General features: G+C 42.3%; 1 long non-coding RNA gene across 3 annotated transcripts in view; it reads right to left on the bottom strand.

Moving 5' to 3' along the window:
- Positions 1–7,536: 7,536 nt before the first annotated feature.
- Positions 7,537–18,569, bottom strand: part of LOC110342404 — a 46,998-nt gene continuing 35,965 nt past the window's right edge. For 2 of the 3 annotated variants that reach the window (XR_005880299.1, XR_005880297.1), the window contains exons 2-4: positions 17,592–17,682; positions 8,042–8,201; positions 7,537–7,887 (exon numbers count right to left, since the gene is read on the bottom strand). This is a non-coding gene — a long non-coding RNA (uncharacterized LOC110342404). Of the gene's footprint in view, positions 7,888–8,041; positions 8,202–16,008; positions 16,381–17,591; positions 17,683–18,569 lie in introns of those variants that run through there. The other variant, XR_005880298.1, reaches the window with a different exon arrangement.

Raw genomic sequence — 18,569 nt, 5'->3', positions numbered from 1 at the left:
GAAGAATTAACTGGGACCTGGAGGCTGAATCTGAAGCAACAGGGAAGGATGAAAATCTACATTAGTCTCCCACCACCAAGCTCTCACTTGGGTGGTTGAGGTTTTCTAAATATGGCACAACTCAACATGGAGCCAAACCTTGGACTTGCCCTAGAGTAGGCAAAGATGAAGGGAACCATTCAGCCCCTGCCCCATGCTGGTCATCTGAGCAAAAGACCCAAGCATGTACTACATGCATGAGCTCCCAGTGCTAGGCTCAACACTGTCTACCTCCCCAAGTGTGATGCGCGGCTCCCTGCTGACCTCCATCCTCCAAACCCCACACACCACCTCTCTAAGAGCCCACACTATGTAGGAATTATCTTGGGCAGCTAATTCCAGGCAGCAAAGATGACACACGAGAAATGTGTCACACTACCTAGAGAACACACTCGTGTACGCTCAAGGAGGTCAGTACACAATGTGTATCCTATATCGCATGAATGACAACTTTCAAATTACCTAAAGGCTCCCTTAATAACTGAATTATATCCATATAAGACATCAAATGATTCCAACCAATGAGGTTAAAATAAAGATCATAGAAAGAGCCACACGAACGACACGGTGGTGTTTTCAAAGCACGCGTGACACGAAATCTCACTAAGAAGTTCTTTGGTGTGTCTGTCTACTCCTTCAAACTCACACGCACCATCTACTGTTCACACTCTCCTAAGCACACAATGAGACACACGTGATTTAAAATACTCCTATCTCCAAGGAACTGGTACTCAACCAAGGCGGATTTCTTTTAGGTCGAATAAGTAACACATCATAGCTTGGGTGCTGATAAGAGAGTGGACACTGAGGATGACTGAAACTTTAAGTGAGAAGGCCAGGAACGTCCTTCTACAAGGGTATTTAAGTGAGGATTCAATGAGGATGAGGGGTGCCTGGCCATGCAGGCTGAGAAACTGGCGGATGCAGAAGCCTTGAGACAACCATGAGTTTTTGTCAGAGGATAACGAGAGCTCCCTGAGAAAGGAGGGTCAGGTTCAGCCCTCATAAACTATGGCGCATACTTTACCACCCAGGAAGAGAGGGGAGGGGGACTTCAGAACATCCCAGCAGGAATATACAAAGTGAAAATGTCACCCACCCTCCTGACCACACTGTGGACACTAAGCCTCAAAGAGACCAGGATAAAACCGGTATCAATTGGTCATCAACGATGAGCACCCAAGTGGGAGCTGAAGTACGGTGACTGAGGAGATGTAGTTGAAGATGACGGGGTGGCTGAATTCTGAGTGTGTGTTACAAGTGAAGCCTCCACAGCACACAGCAGGCTTCTCCGATGTGCCAACTCCAAGAACAGGAAGTCAAGAGCGACACCCAGCAGAACTTTCCTCCTGGGCAGCTGAGGGAAAGAGAAACTTTGGAAAGAGATTTAGAGATTGAGACTGGACAAATCAGACCCCCTGGACACTTTCACAGAGGTGTCAGGGCCCTATGTTTTGTGGACCAAGTCTTCTCACGTCTAGAAGGCAGACCTACTGAAAAGCCCAGGGATTGAAGAGCAGCTCGGTTAACAGACCAAGATGCTACATCAAGAACAAGAACCAAAAAGCAAACATACAAAGGAACCCACAAACTAACAAAAGAACAAGACAAAGCTTTCGTTTCTACCACCACTCTTATATACCTGCACTATGGGATAGGGTTATCTACCACTTGTCTTACCATAAACATAAACACTCAGGAAAATTGAATGGGATTTAGCTAATAAGCCTCTTGGTAATTAGCTTTCTGATTAATTTTTAAATATGCAATTATGCAGATGCAGTTCATTTCTTTGAGGCTGCGTTTCATGAAGCCCTGTGTGAGGAAGATGATTGACAAGCCTTGTAGCATCATGATCCTTGTATTCTCCAGCTGTCTTCCTGGTTTGTGTTTTCTTTGCTGAGATAGAGTCACTGAAATACACAGTGGAGAATGAGAAAATTCTAACCTTTTGGTATTCAGATCCCGGAACTCAAACTTCCTGGAAACTGTTCAAGGTTGTAAAATCAAGTAGTTAAGTGAACTACAGATGCTTCATAGGGTGAATTATCCCTCTGTAAACCCCTCCTCTCTCCACCCCTCCAACCCTCTCTCCATTCAAACCTCCCCATTGTTCCTCTTTCCTCTTCATACCATCCCATCCTCTTATGGACAGATGCTATGAAGCTGAAAAGCATTTTTAAAAAACCACATACCTTTGTTATTTTTAGTTTTCTGCTGTTGCTTTAAATCAATTCATAAGCAATTTTTTCCATGAATATACAGGATCAACTTATCTTATTTCTTTGTTCTTAGATTTACAGAAGCAAGGGACTACAAGACCAAGTAAATCATTAAAATTCTACATGCCATTTTCTAGTGACAAGCATTCAAAAAAAATAAGGAAGCTTGAATACTAAATGCCAACAATCTATGGCTGAGATAGTGTCAGTTTCAAGGATAAAGGATATTTTTTTAATCAAGCAGTTTGTTACACTTGCATAAAAACAATTTCAACAGCAAGCCTGTGTTGTTCTTACCTGACGAAGAAACCATTGTCCTCCTGTAATTTCCATTGAAAAGAGACTGTAATATATATCTCCCTCCTCTTCCTCCCTCTGATCACTGAATTCAATGTACGTGGTTTTTTATTTAGCTAAAAGAGGAGTTTTTAAAAAGAGTGCAAGCAATGATAGCCTGTTGGTGTGAATACAATTCTTATAGAGACACTGTCTAATTTTGCTTTCTTCTCGCTTTCCCAAGTCCAGACTGTGGCTATCATCAATAATGAATAGACAGATTCACAGCAATCTCTCTGGTTTCTAAATCAGAATACATATATTGTTAATGGAGTTAAACTCATATGTGTTCGAAAATGATAAATTCATTTATTTGTTTTTTTGTTTTTTTTCCTTTATGCACATTTTTATTTTATTTCAAGCTTACTTCCCTTGTCAATCCCAGCTCCCTCTCCATCCCCTCCTCCCCCATACCCCCAGTACCCCCCCAGACCCCCAACCAACACCCACTCCATTCCCCAGGGAGGGTGAGATCCTCCGTGGGGGATTCCCAGAGTCTGCCAGTTCATCTACTAACTTTCTTGTTTATTTCTGAAATTCTTAAAATTGTAGCATCTCTCAGAGACAGAGGTGCTCAGTGTGATGGTGCTTGTGAGGTTGCTTGGGGTGTACATGGATTGCACATGAAATATAAGTGCTTCAAACAACTTCATAAAAGAATAGACAAAAAAAGTGTGAAACTTTTATCGTGTGAATATTATTATGGTGTAATCTTACAGTTATTCTATTTTGTTATCTCTTTTTAAATTAGAAACAATCTCATTTTATATATCCATCCCAGTTCCACCTCCATTCCATAATACTATCAGAAATGTCTGCATAGGAGTTAATCACACTGTTCTCAGTACAGCAAATCATAAACAAAACCCAGTTCATTTGCTTCTATCAATCAGCTCCTTAATTTACAACAGTAGAATCAAATGTAGAGATTCACTTCCTTAGCTATGTAATTATAACTCTGATGCCATTACAGTGGCACGGTGGGAAAATAAACCAAATATCCAATTCTGCTCAACAATAGAAATCTAGGGTTAAGGTATTTAACCAGGGTTAGGACACTAAGGGGGAAAGGTCCTTTGTCCAGGCACTGTGTGGGGACATTTATGCGACATGGCAAACCTCTGTCATTTCCATACTCCATGTAGAAAACTGATACTGTGTAGGAGGGTAAGTAACTCCTCAAGTTATACATAGGTAACCAACTCGACAGAGCTGGGATTCACCCTAGATTCCAGTCCCCAAACACAACCGTGTCTTAACCAGACTGCTAAAACTCCAGGTGAATTACTGAAAAATATGTTCACTTACACCATTAATATTACTGTTTTAATAATATAATAATTAAAAAATGTGAAAGTCTAGGAAATTTCTGTTTGTATAAGTTTTACCTGGAGCAGAAATAGACATGAGATCGTCTGTGGATTTGACATTAATTGAAAAAAGGAAAGGAGAGATGTGAAAAAAAGTTAGAAGGAAAGGCGAAAGGAAATATTATAGCAATATCAATCTGAAAATAAATAGGTCAAGTCAGAAAGTATCAAAGACAACAAAATAGTTTTCTCAAGAGCCACAAGAGATATTAATCACAAAAGGTGTGCATCCAGCAGTGTAATTTTAAAATATTTGAAATACATACTAATATTTAAAAAAAGAAATAAAGCCTTTAAATGCCCCTTTCTCCTTTGAGACAGCCTCCTTCTGTATAGCCCAGACTAACCCCCAATTCAGAATTTTCCTGCAGCAGATTCTAAAGTACATGGTTTTCAGATGTATGTTTCCATGCTGATCCAAAAATCTCCTTTATGAACTATAATCGGAAACACAGAGAACTAAACTCCTCAGAGGTCTGCCCAGGCAGCACTGACTCCTACAAGTCCCTTTGTGCCAAGCTGCCTGGTCATTGTGATCTGACATTCCGCCAGCACAAACCACTGCAGCTCCCTCAACGTCCTGCTTTTCCTGGAAGAAACTCAGAAAAAAAGAAAAGAACAAACAAGCCTTCTTCTTAGCAATTAAATTCAAATACCAAATTGCCTTGGAAGTTCTCTGAACGTGTCAGCGCAGTAACATCATCTTCCTTTGTTGCAGAAGGCACATAATATTAAAGGGCCAACTCACGTGGTGCTCACTCCCCCCCCCCCCCGTTTCTAGAATAAATAAAAATTGTGGAATGTCTCATTGACTTGTATGTCATACTTACAGAGTGGGGGCACTGCTCCAACCTCAGTACATATGTTGGCACCTGCCCCCTCCCCAGAAAAAAAAAAACCATTATACATTATACCCTTTTGTTCTTCTTACCATGGCTTTTGTCTTTCTAGTTTTAATCCCCAGCATACAGCCAAGAGGCAATGGGGACCAGACACACGCCCATCCAGGAGCAATGAATAGAAGGGACCCCTGGAGGGCAATAGTCAAGAGCATTTGGCCCTGCCTTTGGGAGGTATCAGGGCTTACTGCCATTCTTCCTCCAAATCCCTTTCCGTTATAATGATTTGATCATTCACACTCAGCAAAGTGATTCTTGAATATCATGCAGGTGTTAGGAAGCAATGAGGTGAGAACTTGGAGGCAGTTAACATTGGAGCAAAACACTGAAGGTTAGCTGACACCTCTGTGCTTACAGAGCCCTAGAGAAACCAGGAACTTAAGCACACAGGGGTGTCTCCTCGGGGGAGAAATAAAAGGCCTGCGTTCCACCAGAGAAGGCTGGGAGGACGTGGTTAACAACCTGGCAACCCTCTGTTGTTGCCTCATCCAACATCCCACAGAATGTTTATCCCAGACCCTCTCTGATGGGGAAATCCTGTGTATGTTTCAATAAAGCACTGTTGGCCAATAGGGAAGCAAGATAGGTGGGACTAGGAGTCCAGGAGGACTCTGGGTAGGAGAAACACAGGGAGTCATCATGTAGCCCGCCAGAGAAGTAAGATGTCCATCCAGTAAGAGAAATACTTAGATGGGTTAAATACTTAAGTCAGAGCTAGCCAGTAAGAAACAAGCAAGGCCAACAGCTTCATAATTAATACAGCATCTTGAATGTTATTTGGGGACTACGACGCGGCAGAGCCCAGGTGACTGGTGGGGAAAAACCAAAGCGGCTGGCAAGGAAAAGGCTTCTCTCTACACCTCTCCTTGTCTTCAGCGCCCAGTTAATAGAACACACTTAGGGAAGATGTTGCACGTGCTTTATAGCCTGCTGGGTCCTGTGTTATCTCAGTCAGAGACCACACTAGAGTCTCGTTGTTTAAACTTACTACAGGACCTATCTTCACGGTGGCCATGCACTCTGCAAAGGAGTTTATATGTAGTCGCACCTTAAACTTCGTTGTGCAGTCATGACGGGATGATTATCTCCTGGAAAACTTTTTCCAAGTTCTATTGCGTTAAAATATGCTTATAATAAACTGCCGGGCATCAGACTCTAGCCGGGCTAGACACAGCTTTCATTCTCACTTCTTCACAGATTGTTTCTCCACCTGGCATGGTGTTTTGCAGGGACGCATACGCCACACCATACCCCACCAACACTACACGTTTTCATGGTGCAGCCCTGTACTGCCTTGCGTGTTTGGAAATTTTCTATAACATCTCCCATTTACAATCAAGCTAGTCCAGAAAGAATCCAGAAATCTCCCCGACTCTCCCAGACAAACAGTAGCTCAGTTTTTCAATCTTCTGAAGGAATGGGCTGTTCTCTTTCTACTGTTTCACACCCCACCTCTCCACTGACATGTTTACAAGCGACCTCCTGACGGCTGAGTCTCGCGTAGGATATCTGTCCTTCAACTGCTCCCCACGCTACGGACCCTGGTTTCCGCGAAAGTGCTCTTCCTCTCAATCTCCATTTGGCAACAGGTACCAGCCTCCATTCTCTACCATCGCCAGGTCGTTGTTTCATTGGCTACTTCTGAGAATGCATGGATTCTTTCCTTTTGCTGCTACCCTCTGTGTGTATCGTCTTGCTTTCTAGGCCAGGCTGATAATGCTCGCATCTGCTCCCAGCTTTAGACTCATCCATCTGCCTGAAAACTGAGAGACCTGCAAGCAGCCTACTCTTGGCCTGCGAGACACTAGATGAGTAGAGTCTCTAACACAAAGACATTCTGTAGATTGTATTACTTATATGATCATCCATCCACATGCAAGAGATCTGAAGGTCTCTGCTCCCCTAATGTTACCTCCCCAGAAAATCTACAAGGGTCTCTAAAATCAACTGTTTAATACATCTCCTTTTTTTTCACCTGTGGGGTCCTCTTTATCCCCAGGGTTCATTGGCCACCAGTCCATGAGGACAAATGGGCAGAAACAGCAAACAGAGATGTTTGTACGGCCTGTGAACACAATGGAAATAGACTCCTGGGAGTCTAACTCAAGAAGAGAGATCAGCTTTGGTCCAGGGTATAGGGGGTATGTAGAACTGGGGACTGTAACTGGGCAATCATCCAGCTTTCATTAAATAGCACTATCCTATCATAATGCTCCTAGTAGACGTCTTAGGTATTATCTGTGGAAGGCAGTTCTATCATAAAGATTCTACTAAAAATGCCTGATTGCAATATGTGCAGTAGGGGGAAAGCTTCCGCAGGAAACTATGTCAAGGGTTGTACTAGAGATCTGTCAGGCATCCAGGTCTAGAGACGGTCTCCAAATATGGTCAGGTAGAGAACAGGATGTCTTCTGCCACAGAGAAGGAGTCCTCCATATTGCTGAGCTTGAAGAAAGCTGCCAGGCCAAGGTAGGCTGAAACCTCCCAACAGCAGGGCTGCAGGAATCCACCTCCAGTTTATTTCATTGTTTCCCTGATGTGGGCACCCGACACATCTAATTTCCTTTGTAACCTACCAAAGTCCTGTTACAAGCAAAACTCTAAACACCCGACACATCTAATTCCTTTGTAATCTACCAAAGTCCTGTTACAAGGAAAACTCTACTATCATTCTTTTTTTACTTACTTTTATTTCGTGTGCTGGGTTTTTGCCTGGGTGAACGTCTACATAATGGTGTATAGGATGACCCCCTGGAAGTGCTGTTACAGATAGCTGTAAGTGAGCATGTGGGTGCTGGGAATTGAACCTGGGTCCTCTAGAAGAGCAGCCAGTGCTCTTAACTGCTGAGCCATCTCTCCCCACCCCTGAAAAACTCTGTCCTTATTCCTATTACATCTTAGAATTTCAGTTCCTCTACTTATCTCTCCATTCCTTCTTCAAATAGATTAACCCACCACACAGCCACAAGCACGGTCTATCCAAATCATATTTCTGCGCATGTCTGAAACTCTCTGTGGACACTGTAGGATAGAGGGAAAAATCAAGTATTCAAGACTGTGTAGGAACCTCTCAGTTACTTTTATGTTTTCTAAAACAAGGTTTATGTCTCAACAGAAACCTTTGTATTACAGATCAGTTTTAATTTCACATTTACATAATAGCACCAGCATTTACCTTCTCTGGGTGTGATGCTGGTCATTGTTCTGTTGTGTTCTTTTGCTGTTGCTGCTGTTGTTAAACGGCTCTAACATTGAACATTCTGCTCTGGTGTCTGCTCACCTCCAAATTCTCATCTCATCGTTGTCTAACGCGCTCTTGATGTTCAAGAATCACCCTGTGGAGTGAATGATCAAATTACTGTGACACAACAAACATAGTAGTAAAAGGTCCTGAAACGTTACTGTTTGAAAAAGCTTGACAAGTAAGATTGAAGTGTACCAGATAGTCTGGAAGAGGGTTTGGAATGATGGTAAGAGCCAGAGGCCAGGAAGAATTGCTGAAGGATGTCTTCGAGATCTGGTAGAGTCTGTCATTACACTGATGAAAAACTCATAGAAGCTGTGGTTGCATGCGTAAGGCTTACGAAAGATCAAGCGGGTCAACACTCCATGGAAAGCTGGTGTAGCTTACAGTGTCTGCATCCATGAGCTCAGACACTAAACGGCTTTGCAGACTGTGTATGATGTCTGATCATATGGGTAAGTCTCCGAGCACCAGGGGAAAATCTTTGGTCTTTGGAGTTATTTATTGTGTCTCCATAGTCATGAAATGTTATCTCTCAGACTGAGATAAATGATTATGTTGGATACATTCACAAAAAAAATAAGTGATTGACTGTACTCCTCTTATTATCTTGTCTTAGATTGTCCTCTAGTAAATAGTCTGTCTAGAAATTTGACTATACGGTGTTGGTGTGGCGGACCTGGTCATGTGTGGCAGCATCTGAACTTTGGTTGGGCATAAGGAACCTTCGTGTACTCAGAGCTCAGAGGCCTCTTACCTGAGAGGTGAGTAGACAGGGATGTTGAAAGAAATGAAGACGATAGAGGACTGTCTTGTAGTATTTCAGAGGGAAGTTTTGGAGTTCCTTTGGAACTGGCCAACAAGCCTCGCCTAATCAGCTAGTTCCACACCAAGTGAGAGAACTTATCTCAAACAGCGAAGCAGATCCCACAGGATCAGCTGACTCGAGCTAGTGAGAAATCACTGACTCAGGTCTGACAAATGGGGAACCTGCATGAGACCGAACTAGACTCCCTAAGTATAGGTGACAATGGTGTAACTGGGACAATATATGAGGTCACTGGCAGGACATAACAATAATGTGCAAACTGACTTAGCAGAGCCCATTCTATATGGAGAGATACCTTGCTCAGACTAGACAGCAGGGCTGTGGGGTGGAGAGGTGCCTTGGCCCTGCCTCAATGAGATGATGGGACAGACTTGGTAGACTTCCTAGGGGAGGGCTTACCCTCCCTGAGGAGCAAATAGGAGGTGGGGGTAGTGGGGGAGTGGGAGGAGAGAAGGGAGGCGGAGCTTGGTTTGGACTCTTAAAAAATAAATTCATTTTTAAAGACACGATGTAGATGGCACCTGCAGATGAACACACAAGGCTGACCTCAGATCTCCACATGTTCTGCTTTAGAGGTACAGTCATCTGCCACCAGCCAGTTCCCAAATAACTGCACCGAGACTTAACATTAATTATAAATAATGGGCCAGTAGCTTAGGCTTGTTTTCAGCTAGTTCTTACAACTTAAATCAACCCATTTCAATCCATTTATCTGCTGCCCCCAGGCTCTTCCACCTCGTGCATGTACTTTCATCCTGCTCACTCTGCATCTCACGGCGTCTCCTCTGACTCTGCCTTTCTTCTTCCCAGCATCCTCCTAGGCTGGCCCTCCTGCCCAGTCTCTTCCTGCCCGGCTATAGACCAATCAGCTCTTTACTCACCAGTGAGGGCCATACATGTTTATGGTGTACAAAGACTGTTCCACAGCACATCTGAGGCCAGATCTTAGGTAGCCCTGTGTGCAACTTTCAAGCTTTCTCTTCAGGGAAGGGCTCTGAAATCTTTAATTGTTGCTTGTAATATTTGAAGGCAAAAGCCACATTAAAGGTATAACAGGCACTTAATGATGTAATGATTTAGTTAAAGTTGTTGAAATATATTTGACAATATGAAAATGAATCTGGATAGACAGATAGATAGATAGTTGCACTACATATACATATATGTGCATCTCCAGATTCATATGTGTGTGTGCTTTTGTGTGTGTAGTGTAAATTTATACTTTACACAAAGAAATCAGTAGTAAAGATTTAAACCCTTTTCATTGGTTTAGTAACTGCTTACCCAGCATCTACTATGTTGTAGTGTGTTCTGCTTTCCCCTAGAAACAGGTTATTTTTTCCCTGTGGTAAGTTTATATGCAGACCTAAGATGCATTCAAGCAGGTGCACCTCAGGTGGTTAATTTGCCTAACCAGAATTGAAATGAACTGATGAATGTTGAAATGAATTAATTGTCACTTAGCTAGTAATGAGTCACTTATATTCAAGCCATTCACGGCATATTAAACTCTATTCTAGAATGCATTTCGTGTGCAAGTGATTCCTTGGAGAAAACAAACCACACTGAAATTCATAGAAGCTGATCATTCGGAATGATGAATAGCCTTTTCAAAACTACCAAATAAAATTTATCATGATGGTGGAAACATAGCTGTCATAATTGAATGTAATTGACAGTCATGCTCACTGTTTTATCATAGATAGCATGGTACATCATCCAGAAGTTTTTCTCATTCCGTGCTATGAAACAATATTGCCTCTTAAAAGATGAAATATTTTAATCTTCTACTAATGCTGTAAGGAAAACAAAGTCATATCATTGGTTCACAAATTATTAGAGAAGGGTTTTCCATTTCTGCTAGAAAGAAGGAATACAGGCTGTGTGGAGGATAGGAAAATGCAGAAATGAACTGAGATATGAGATATATTCACAGTTAGGCTCCTGGGGTACTTTTAGTAGGTTTCTGATGTGGTCAATCCAAAGTTACTAAGCCATTTTCAATAATGATAGTTACAAAAAGATTGTGCTTACCTCCATTTCATAAAAACATAAACATTTAAAAGAGAAGCCTAAGTAACTCCAAAGAAATATGTGATAATATGAAAATTAAGATATTCTTGCCAGGCGGTGGTGGCGCACACCTTTAATCCCAGCACTCGGGAGGCAGAGGCAGGCGGATCTCTGTGAGTTCGAGGCCGGGCTGGACAGATAGCCTCCGAAACAATACAGAGAAACCCTGTCTCGTAAAAAAAAAAAAGAAAAAGATATTCTTAGACTTAGCAAATATTGAAGCTGATTTGTTGAAATGAGTCAACAGTGCAGATCAAAGTGAGTAGAGTCAAGTCTGTGTCAACTGAGGAAAATTTTGGAAATCTGACACAAGCCTCCCGGTCAGTAGTGAGGACTGCTCTGGTTCCTGGATGCACAGAGGTTTCCTTCACCTCTCCTGCTTGTTAGAGGCTTTGATCAACACAGGGTTAGTAGGCAACAGTGTTTTAATTTGGTGTGTGTGTGTGCACGCGTGTGTGTGTGTGTGTGTGTGTGTGTGTCTTTTTGTCTGTCTGCTTGAATGCAGGCAAGCAGGTGTAGGAGCTTTCCATGGGCAATTGTAACGTTAGAGGAAAGTTTTCAGGAAATGATTCTCTGCTTCCATCCTGTGGGCAGGCTCCAGGAATTAAACTCCATTCTGAAGGCAGCAAGCTCTGTCTTATCCATCTCTCTGCCTCAACAATGGTTTCAGGAAGGCAGAGACTTATAATGCCCTGTTTTTCTAAGGAAACTAACATTTCCTTAGAAGTAAAGTGCAATAAAGAAAATATACATTTACTGATATAATCCCAAACTCCAAAAGTCAGTAGTTTCTGGAAGCCAAGAACATGCTGGGTGGTGGTGGCACATACCTTTACACACAGCACTGGAGTAGCAGAGGCAGGAGGATCTCTGATTTAAAAGTCCTCCTGGTCTAAAGAGTGAATTCCAGGACAAGCTTGTTTCTAATTTAAATTAAAACAAAACAAAAAACAACAATAAACTATCTTTAGTTTACTAAGGGGCTAAAGTTCAAATGTAAGCAGAAGGAACCCTGTCCCTATTACTTGGCCTTAATGCATACGGCATCGTAGTCAATTTTCACCTGCAAGATCACATAACATTATTTTAATAACTGCTCCACAACACTCTGTGAATCAGGCTCCCACCTAGACATCTGAGACACTTCTAAAAAACAAAGTCACAAAGGTCTCTGAGTTAGTCTACTTTCTCAAAGGAGTCTTCACAATACCCTCTCCACTCCACGAGATAATTTCAACCTCTCCATACTGACAGCCCCTTCTCACCCAGAATAAATTATTAGATCAAGCTCAATTCTTTAAAAGACTGAGGACTCAGGACATGTGCATTCCTTGGGGTTCCCACCATGGAGTCTATATCTGCTCCCTTTATCTCCCACTCAGCAGTTAGAAACACCAGTGTCTGCAGATGGGCTAGTTCCCAATACTATCAGCTGTGCCTTTTCATAAGGCAAAAGGAAAAAAATGAATAAACCTCTTAAAGAACTTTCTTTACTGAATCCTTCCCGAGAGTGTTTTTCTTCAATAGAGACTAAGTCCGCCCACCCCCCTTAACACATATACACATTATAGCGTGTCACCTTCAACCACAGATCTACCCTCTCCTAGTCTCCATTTCTTCTGTCTCTAATCAACCCATTTCTGCACTCTTTGCCATCTCCTTATCAATGAATTCCATCGCTGCTATTCTTTCTTCTGCTTGGTTGAGTCCATTGTTGTTGTCAATCTTGTTTTTTTTTTTACTTGATTAATCATCTCATCTCTAATGTTTATGTTTGGCTCATTTTTTAACAATTGATTTTATTAATTTTAGTTATGTGTATGGGGGTGAGTATATGTGGATGCTTCAGTGCAGGGGCTCATGGAGACAGAGGTATTGGATCCATGGGGCTGGGTTAATAGACAGTTGTAAGCCACCTGACAAGGGTACTGGGATTCAAACTCCACTTCTGAAAGAGCAGCAAGAGCTCTTAAACACTGATGTCTCTTCATTAGAAATTCAGTTTCCTTGCTGAATTTGTTTCCTGAATTTTTTGCCTGTTTGAATAGGCTTTGAAATCCTTAACTATTTTTAAAGTTGTGATTTTGTATTCTCTGTCTAGAATATCAACTATTTCCTTGCCTTTGGTTTAATTTATCAAGGATATTAGAGTTTTCTTGATTGTGACTTGCTTTTTCATATTTTGTTTCTATTTTATAACTTGCATTATCTGTTATGATGGTAAAATCTGCCAGTCTCAAGTCTTTTAAAAATAATTTTAGACAGGGTCTCATGTAGCCCAGATTAGCTTTAAATTTCCTTTGCTGAGGATGCCCTTAAACTCCTAATGCTTTGGTCTTCAGCCCCAATATTGGGATTACAGTCATGCACCACTACACTCAATGTCTATATCCTGCTTTTTTTCATAGATTGCTTTATTTTAAATTGGTCTTACTAGTGGTGTCTTAAGTTGAGCTTATCATGTAGGAAATGAAGACACCAGTAGTAGCAACAATGATTTGACACCAAGCCTTCCACTATATATAGTAAAATGCAATGCTTACCTCCAATCACATACCTGTTAAGAGTAGCAAACTAAGGAGATAGAACATTAATGATAACTGTTATTTATACTTAACTAAAAGCTATAATTAGGAAAACCTGGAGGAATTATCATTGATGAGGTACGAGAGTTTCCCTTATTTATGGGTATAGCAATGAGTATTCGGAAAACATTCAGATTGACTTAGGAATAAGGTAATAGTTGGTTCTCCTCTAGGTCGTATGACCTTTCCAACCATGTGTTTTTTGCTAGGTTTACAGTGTCAGGCATGGGTTCCCTCCACTTGAGCTGGCTTGAGTTCCAATTAGAGAGATGTTGATTGACCCCCAAGATACAAGTGCCATTTTTTCAGCACGGGGATTATGGATATTTAGCTGGTTTTATCATTGCTGTGTGTGTCCTACTTTACAACTTAGTGGGGCCTATGAATGACTTCTCTTCCTGGCAGCTTCCATAGCACTTTCTGACCATATGGGAAATAACTCTCAGGTAAGAGGCTCCTAGGTCAGTACCAGTTTGATTTCTCCAAGTCCTGTGACCAAAGTGTGTGATGTCATCGGCAATAGGGGCTTACACTGACGTCCTAGCAAGGAACCAGGAGCAATTGCAATAGTCTGTATTGTTTAGGCTGTTTCTTTTGGCCTCTCTTACCCAATAACTTGAAGGGAAGTATCTCCTGCCACACACTGAGTTTTTTGTTAGGTACTTTACTCCTCTTGGTAGACACATTAATGCATTGTGCAGTGTAACTGCACTAAACTACACACACACACACACACACACACACATGCACACACACACGCACACACAGAGAGGCACACACAAACATGATGTGTGAATATTTAAGTGGGTCTATAAAAGTAATGGTGTTCACTGTGGTCTTTCCTAACATCCTTAGTGTTGTTTCTCTCTATTCCTTCCCTCTCCCTCTATGCATTTTCCTTCACTCCCTCTTCATAGCACCCATGTGTCGCCATCCCCTTGTCTAGAGTCCCCCCCCCACCCCCACCCCCGTAATACTCCCTTTACAATTCCCTGGTCTCTGCAGTTATTCCACAGTATAAGCTCATATCTAAAGATTTGGATTTAGAATACATAAATAAGAGAGAACATGTGGCATTTGTCTTTCCAGGTCTTGGCTATAAAGTGAATATTTTATGAAGTAAATACGTAAACCAGTGTAATATTTTCAGTTTCATGAATTTATCTGGGAACTTTATGGCTATATTCTCTTTGCAGGTGACTGGGATCCCATCATCACATATTTCCATTACCCATTCATCCCTTTGCAGCAGATGTATACTAGTAGAAAGATCCACAAGTAGTCAAAATTCAGAGAAAAAAAAAAAGGTTGTAGGGTTTCCTATTCCAAATAGGAAATATCTAACAGAATTCGATATCTAAGGATTAGAGAACATCACAAAAGAGGGGATGGAAAATAATCATGATGATTGACACATTATAATTCTCTGATCAGGACAGGAATGATGCTCCAACGAACTCTCAACAATATGGCTGCCTGCTCAAGGCCTACAAAGACGTTAACAATAGATATGAATGAAGATAATTTCACATAGGCCCCATACCCTGGATGAAGACCTATCATCAGCCAATGGCTACTGAGGGAGGGAGGTCCAGTTTTGTTTGATGTTTGTTGTAGCAATCAGCCTACAGCACATGTAAATAGAGGCAATACTAATTAGAATATATATTCATATGTCAGTACTTCCTACATTAATTTTAGAAGGGGTGGTTACGGGGACATGGGAGGAAAATGCAAATAGACATTTTTAACGTAGGCACATATACATCTTCCAATAAATAAAATAGCTAAAAGTGAATCTGGAATGAAAGAAAGAGAGGGGGGGAGGAAAGGAGGGAGGGAGAGAGGGAGGGAGGAAGGAAGGAAGATGAAGTAAAATTATAGTGAAAATGTATATAAAAGACATACAGAAAAAGCAAAACAAAGTGAGTGTAGGAGGAGACAGAACAATCATAAAGCATAACTGAGCAACACAAAGCAATTAAAAATAATCACACAAGTGAGTCTTAAATGACTGAAAATGGTTAAACAATAAAAGCACTACTACAGAAGAAATAGCAGCTGCTCTTTCTCCCTTGCTAAGAGGCGCGTACCTCCCCTCACCTACTGAGCTATGTTTTATATTTGACTCTGTGGAAGAATGGTTGCTTCCTCCCTTGTGTTAGATCAAGTTTCAATGGCTGTGATAGGGCTATTTAATGAGTAAAGGGTTTATTTTGATTCCACATCATAGTCCACCACTGAGGGAAGGCATGGGCGGAACTAAAGGCTGGTACCTGGAGGCAGGAACTGAAGCAGGATTCACGGAGGAGCGCCCTTGCTGGCTTGCTCCCCGTGGCTTGCTGAGCTTTCTTATAGGACCCTGGAACTCCCGTACAAGCTGCTCACCAAGAAATCTCCCCAAGACTTACCTGCAAGCCAACCTGGCAGAAGTATTTCCTCAACTGAGGTCGCTTCTCCCCAAAACTTATGTCGACATAAATCTAGCCAGCACACCCTTGGAGTTCAACCAAGTTAGCCAAGAATAGGTTGTCTGCCGTCTCCTGTCTGTCTTCTCTCCCGAGTTGAAGCCTGAGCAGGAATCAGCAGCAAGCTTTCCTTTCGTGCTGAAGAGGGGCCCATCCCCTGCCCAGTCTTTAGCAGAGGCACCCTCAGGCCAGTGTCCCCCTGCCTGCTATCTTCCTGCTGGGCTGCCCTGCCTTCCACACATGGATTTCAACACCTGAAGGCCAGAGAGGGGTTGCATTTTTCGCATGGTTCCTGTTTTTTTTTTTCTGGATTACTCAGTAGAGCTGGGCCATTTCGCATTGGGAGGTACAATAGTGACGTGTTTCTTTCTGTCCCTTGTGGAACATTTTGATTTTAGTGTTTCTTTTTTTTCTCAATATATTTTTTTATTAGAAACATGCATGCTTCACATGTCAATCCCAGCTCCTTCTCCCACCACTCCTCCTTTGCCCCTCCACCAGCATCTCCCCAGTCCCCCACCCAAGCCCCACATCATTCCCCAGGGAGGGTGAGGCCCTCCTTGGGGGATCTCCAGGGTCTGTCATTTCATCCAGGGCAGAACCTAGGCCCTTCCCCATATGTCCAGGCCGAGAGAGCATCCCTTCATGTGGAATGCACTCCCAAAGTTCATTCGTAAGCCATGGTAAACACTGATATACTACCTAAGGCCTCCTCACTGAAACTACATTCAGGGAGTCTGGATCAGTCTCCTGCTGGCCTCTCAGACATCAGTCTGGGGTTCAAGAACTCCCCCTTGTCCAGTCAGCTGTCTTTGTGGGTTTCACCAGCACAGTCTTGACCCCTTTGCTCATCACTCCTCCATCTCTGTCACTGGGTTCCAGGAGTTCAGTTCAGTGTTTAGCTGTGAGTATCTGACTCTACTTCCATCAGTCACTGTATGAAGGTTCTAGGATGGCATATAAGGTAGTTATCAACATTATCATCAGGGAGGGACTATTAATGTAGTCTCTACGCTATGGCTTATTTTTCCAGTTGGTGTCATCCTTGCAGATCTCTGGAGATCTCACTAGTGTCAGCGCTCTCCTCAAGCCTATAATGACTCCATCTATTATGGTATCTCTCATCCTGCTCTACTCTGTTCTTACCACTATCTTCCTCCTTTGCCCCAGCTGAAAGAATGGACAGTAGCAATGGTCCTTCCCTGTGTCTGCTTCATACAGCCTGTGAGCTTGTCATCCAAATTGTGCTTAGGTAGTGAGTGTTTCTGGAGATTTCACTTTTATTTTTTTGTTTGCAATGTTAGTGTGTGTGTGTGTGTGTGTGTGTGTGTGTGTGTGTGTGTGTGTGATGGTGGTGGTGGGAGGCATTTACCACCTTCCTTACAAACTTCATTCCGTGCTGCAAGTTTGGTTCTATCGTGTCCTTTATAAACCGAAGGTTCAGCACCCCTGGACTTTACCTGGTGTCTCACCAGCTGTTGCTTCCTGTGAGTTCACCACATCTTTCCAGTCCCTCAGCCACTCACCAGATGTTTTCTTTCAGGGAGCTTGCTGTTCTGTTATGATGCTGCCACTGTCAAGAGTCTGCCATGACTGCTGCCTTCACAGGAGGTAAAGCTGGTTAAACGGAGAGGAAAAGGAGGCAAGAATAGCAGAGACTGGAGTTACCAGGTCATAATCCAAGGAACACCTGGGTTACTTACAAGCTAGCAAGCAAAGAAAGGCTTCTTAGGGAGCATGACCCTGCCAAAACTTCAACTTCCAACCTCCAGAATGGCGACTACAATACATTCTGGTAAGCAACTTCATCCATTGTGTTTGTTATAGCAGCCCTAAAAAAATCCAGAAAGAGTAGAAATAATCTGACAACAGTGAACTAAATCAGAAGCAGACACAGTCAGGGTCTCAGCAAGCAGATGGGTGTCAAAGTATTTCTGACCAGCTTCCGTTGACACTTGCTTCATTAACAAAATGGGCATGGAGGAAAAATAATGCCGATATGTACTCCTCCAGGTTCTTTATCTACTCATCGAGTAGTCAGGATTCAGCGGTTCCTGGAATGATGTTGATACGATGGATAGAGGTAGACTGATTCTCGAAAAGGCCATTCTAAGTAGGGGATTACGCCTACTATTTGCTCCTTGCCTGAAAAGTTGTCTTCGTAATGGATTTTAACACAGCTGATCATGGAGTAACTAGTTCAATATTAAACCACATCCTTGCCTTGTGAAACACAGCAAGAAATGATGAGTCTGAAAAAAAAGATTGAAAGACAAGCTCCGAGAACGATATGTTCTCATCTGGCTCGCTTAAAGCATTACATTTTAGGTACATTTAGTCAGTAGGAAGAAGGAAGGTATTTGCTCTGTCAGCTTTGGTGTGCTCAGCGATTACAGAACTGCCAAGGTTATTATCCCTGTCAGTTCACATGTCTCCTGGACAGCCTTTTATGTATTTGCATTTCCAGTGATTTTTTTTCCAGTAGTCTAATTTGGAGGGTTTTA

The sequence above is a fragment of the Mesocricetus auratus genome, unplaced genomic scaffold, assembly GCF_017639785.1.
Source record: "Mesocricetus auratus isolate SY011 unplaced genomic scaffold, BCM_Maur_2.0 Super-Scaffold_100011, whole genome shotgun sequence".
NCBI classification, from domain to species: Eukaryota; Metazoa; Chordata; class Mammalia; order Rodentia; family Cricetidae; genus Mesocricetus; species Mesocricetus auratus.
The sequence above is the reverse complement of the archived record's forward strand: the minus strand, read 5'-3'. Positions and strand labels throughout refer to the sequence as shown.